Source organism: Triticum urartu, chromosome 3A (assembly GCF_056163025.1).
Source record: "Triticum urartu cultivar PI428250 chromosome 3A, HENAU_Tu73, whole genome shotgun sequence".
Lineage (NCBI taxonomy): Eukaryota > Viridiplantae > Streptophyta > Magnoliopsida > Poales > Poaceae > Triticum > Triticum urartu.
In genome coordinates, this window is record NC_141875.1 from 268,470,960 (window position 1) to 268,476,422 (window position 5,463).

The following is a 5,463-nucleotide window of genomic DNA, read 5'->3' on the forward strand; positions in this document are numbered from 1 at the left end:
GAGGGAGTATTTGTCTTTTTAGAGATTTCAACAAGTGAGTATGACCGGACCTTACCAACATACTCAAAAAAGTAGTCCATAATTTTGATGTTACCCTCTTTTCTTGGTGGTGCAGTGCCATCTGGATACCTCATAAATAAATAAAGTACTACATGATACTAATATATGATACATGGCGCAGGAGTACTAAGTATTATTAATACAGTTTTGCTAGAAATCATCTAGATGAGATATAATTTGGTCTCATTCATCTTTTATAGCCATTGGATGTGATGCTATATAAGATGCGTGTGTGCTGACGTGGGTTGTATTTGTTCTTATGCAACAAACTGACCACTGCATGTCGTGTCTGATAGTCTCAAGTCATTAAAAGCATACAAGCCCCACATCTCTTCTTGGTTGATTCCTCTATTTATGTCAAAAAATAAGAAACAACATGAGAGTTAATGCACCACGCCTATGTGTTTACTATTTGGTTTTCGTAAGATGACTTAATACTCACCTAGACGGAGGGAGTATTCGATTTGACAACGGGCGGCGCAGTTCCCGATACGGCTTTAATGCAGATGAGGGAGGGAGTAGCGGTTCCAGATATGTTGAACGACCAATGCATCCTTCTTCAATTAATGCATGAGGGAAGTAATGGGAGGAGGTCCGGGAAAAGAGGCTGCACAATGTGAATGCAACGCAGTTTGCCCTCATTGCCCTCATATAAAGGAGCCCCTCCATTCCAATGCATCTACCACATCATACGCACCTAAGCATTTGCCTAAGCACCTACACTAAGCGCAAAAGAGCTCACTCCAGACCCATGGCGGCGATGCTCGTGAGCGGCCAGCGGCTGCGCCAGATGGTCCACGACGCCAGCCTGCGGCATGGTGCCGAGGATCGTCTCCAGACGGTGTTGGAGACCGGCTGGTGGATGGCCGCCTTCGATGCCAACTATGACTCTCAGTTGGACCAGATGATCGTTGCCACCAGCAACAAGTTCACCATCCTCAAGAAGCTCGCGGACGACATCGTCGTACTCCTCCAGCCCGCGCGCCTGGGCTCCTCATTTCCTGCCACCCTAATCGGCCTCCATGGCTGGAACCTCTTTCAAGCACTGGTGGCCCTGCGACTGCCCACCGACGCCATGAAGAATGTCCACCTGGAGGTCGCGCTCGCCGCGAGGTGCCTCGCCCTGCAAGAATTCGTCGACCTACACATCCACATGTACGAGGAAATTGTGTACATAGGTATCTACAAGGCTAGTGAGGACGCTACGACCTTGGCCTTCCTCAACCGGCTGGAAGCCTTGGATTCCTTTGCTGAGAAGAACCTCGACCTCGCCACAAAAGTCGCCGCTCCTTAGCCGCCGGTCGGTGGCCCGACGCACTAAGTTGAGGAGGAGGAGGTCGTACGTTCGTGGATCCATCTTTCTTCTTGCCTTCTGTAACCACCACTGCGATCGCATCATCGTGGCCTTAATTCTTATTGTGTTTTTGCATTCTCATTCCAGTCAATACCGACATGTGCGATCCCTTTGCTTAATTATATGCATCACTGTAACTAGTACTCCATGCGTCAATTTATAAGTTGTGCTTACCTTTTCCATCAACTTCGTGCAACGCGCGGGCATCCTGCTAGAAACACTAGAATATGTCTATATAATCCATATGTGATAGTCCATTTGCAATCTCAAAAAAGACAAATATTTAGGTACGGAGGGAGTAATATATTAGGAGTATATCAAAACAATAGTGATTTCTTTCAAGTTTGTGAAAAAATTCTACTATTCTACTACTTTGGATCCGTCGCAACGCACGAGCTCATCCCGATGGAGAAGGGGAGGTGAAGAAGCACCTCCCCTTCGTTCGCCGAGGAGAATCGGTTCCCGATGGAGAAGTAAATGGGAGAAGTGGCATGCAGGCAGTTGATTAGACAGCTAGGTAGACTAAACGAAAAAGCTATGCGGGTAGACTGATGAGTCGTACCTGTTCGTGTACGTGCCCATCCCTCCTGATAGGTGGGACCTATGCAAACAGATAAAGAATGTGTCGCAGTTTTTCATTTGAGCGCGGGAGTGGGAGACACAACATTCTGTGGTTAAGGAATACTCCCTCCGTTTAGGTGAGTATAAGTCACCTTATGAAAATCAGGTTTTCCCAAAACCTTTAGGCGTGGAGCATTAACTTCCTGCTCGATCCCCTCCCAGCCTCGTTAGCCAGCGTTCTCTTCCTCTGCTGCCGCGTTCTACCTTTCCATTTTTCCTCTGCTCAAGTGTGGAACGATCTAGATGCCGTCCTTGATGCACCAGAACGACCACTGCATGCATCGCGATAGAGCATTGATTGGGCCTGCACGAGAATTTGGTTCTGCTCGCAATATGGATGATACCTGAACGATGAAGTGAACAGGCATGCTAGCACGAGAGACCTATTTACTCTATACAATACTGGAGTACTCATGTACCTACTAGTAGTAGTAGTACAACTGTGGTACACTTGATGGTCAAAATACTATTCATCCGGTCCTCACAGTGAAGTGACAACACCCTGCGCCTGACACTAGTCCAGGCGGCGTGTTCGGGTTACCACAGTCAGCCTCACCCTGTGCATAGTGCAGTCTTTCACAGCCACTGTACAACACATTGGCGCCTCGCCTCCTCTCCCTCTCCGCTCCCATAGCACCACTCCATCTCCATCTCCTTCTCCATCTCCATTTCACTGTGCCCCCGTGTACCGTCACCTCACTCGCCTCCCCCAGTACCACTATTCCCTCGCTAGCCGCTCCAGCACCGACATCCTTCTCCCCCGTAAATCAAGCCCCCTTCCAAACTCCACCATGGCCGAACACGAACCGCGCAGCATCCATATGAGCCGAGATTGGAGCAATCTCCCCAGTGACATCCTCGACCTCTGTTGTTCGTGTATGGATATGTTGAGCGCCCTGCGGCTGGCTGCATGCTCGAGGGACATGCACACGGCCATCGTCGAAGCGAGGCCTAAGCTTTTCAAGACACCCTGCTTGCTGCTATCTGGTCCTGCGAGATTGGATCACCATGATACGGAGGCGTGCATGATGCCCCTCGACTTCAATCCGATCTCCATTAGCCTAAACTTCTTTGCAGGTATGTAGTGGGTCGCCGTACATCATTTCCCTTGACATCGATCCGGTCACCATCACACAAAACTTCTTGGTAGGTATGTACTGGGTCGGCATGAACTCCCACTGGATGGCTGCCTTCAGAGAAGACGGTAAAAAGTTGGTGCTCGTGAACTTCCAGACCTCCCATGAGATTATCCTTCCTCCATTGGATTATACAGAGTATTACCATCGCGGTCCAAGTCATCTAGATTACTATGTCAGTTGGACGGACCTTGTTTTGGAGAAGATTTTAATGTGACAAGTGCCCACACGATATGCAAATTACGCAGACTTCAAGCTAATTGCGTTGTTCGACCGCGGACTCGCCTATCTTTACGCCGGTGCCTTCTTTAGCTGGAGACAACTCGGCTCACAGTGGATCATCATCAAAGCTGATACACACTTCTGTGGTGCTATTGAACACAATGGCATCATCTACGCGATCGACAAAGCAAATGGCACCATGTATTGCTGGGACGGCGCGTGTAAGTTGTTTCCTCTCATCTTAATGATGACGCCATGACACTGTTTGAACTTTTTGTTGTGACACCCCAAAAATTTTGGCCTTGTTTTGTTAAATTAAAATTTTTGCCAGGAATTAAAACTTTGAATTTCTGAGCTCCATTTTGATTTTTAAATCATTTCCTTCCCAGTTATGATGAGTTTTTCCCAAAGAGAAAACTTTTCAAATATGTCATTGGACTTATTTAATCTGTCAAGAGAAACTTTCCCTTATTTAATATAACTAATTAAATAATTAAGTTGCTTGATCTTTATTTTCTTGAAAATGGTTTTTCAAGGTTAAATGGCCATATTTGAACTACAACCATTTGATAAATTCACCTAAAATTCCCACAAAAATTTGGAGATGTCATGTGATGTTTTTAAATCATTTTTATACAAAAATATCTCTTATTCATGAAATATTTTGAGCTCTACACTCAATTTGTCTTCTCTGGTCCAGAGTGCAATTTGCACTACAACCCATTTAAATAATTCTTTCTAGCCTCCACCAAAATTATGGGATATTGGTAGTAGCATATGATTCAAGTTTATGCAAAAACCTGGTGTTGTTCTTTGAAAAATTTGAGTGAATCAACCTCATCTGTATTCTGGTCCAACATGATGGTTTGTACAGCAACCATATTCTTCCTTGCTCTTTAGCTCTTGATTCTTTTTCCTACTTGTAGACAGCCCTACCAAACCCCTAAATCCAGGAACATGCACCCATTGGATTAATTTTGGTTCATGAAATAATGTCATTTATTTCCTGTCCAGAATTGAAGTTTTGTAAAACTTGCACTAACAAGTTTCTGCTTTTGGCCAACTAACCTCACCACTCTCTCTTGCATCTAAGGAGACTCTGATCTGGAGTTTTTGACCACTCCAAGAAGAGCCTAGGTGCCTGTGGCATTTTGTCAAACACCTGGAGAGCATGACCAGTTTTGACATGAGTTTTGGCATTGCACTATGAACTTGCACCTCTGATCAAACAAGCATGTCCACTAGAGTCCCCGTTACTCCTAACCTGGGTCTGTTAATTGCCAGCCTCGACCACGACCTCTAGCATGCTCTGGCATTGCGTCGAGCACGTCCCGTGCACGCCCGGAGTGCGAGCAGAGCGCGCGTATTGCACGACCTGCGCCCGAGCCGACACGCTGGCCCCCACGGCTTTGGCCCGCTCTGCAGAGCCATGCCACGCGCTCCCCTTCTCACCGCTATGCGTCAAGCCGCACCCGCCACGCCCGGCAAGCCAAGCGCTAGCCGCCGCCGCCCGACAGCCTCTGCCCATGTCGGCGCCACCGAACCTTCCTCCGCTCGCCACCTGGCCCCTGGAACAGCGCGTGCTCATCCGCGAGTGTGTCCACTAGCGCTCGTCACCGCCACGTCGCCCTAGCTACAGAGAGGCGGTTCGCCGGAGAGCTTATCCACGACCGCCGCGGAACCGCCTTGCCACACCTATAAATGAAGCCCCGAGCTCCTCTCCGCACGTAGGCAGTCCCAAGCCACCTCCCGAGGACCCCCATTGGCAGCCAATCGACCCGGGGAGGTCTCCTTCCTCATCTCCGGCAACTGCAGCCGCCGCCACGGCCCCGGCCAATTCGGCACCACCAGGGCCTCCTACTCTCCGTTCTCTCCACCAAGAGCTTCCTTATCTTCCCGTGAACCATTCCCACTACTCGATGCTGATCAGGAATCACCGTCGCCCCAATCACACTCTGCTCCCGAAGCTCTCCATCCACCGCGAAGCTCGCCGCCGGCAGCTCCGTCCACCCCTGTCTACCCAGCAACCACCGGGAGGACCGCATTGGAGAGGCGGATCCATCCCCGCCC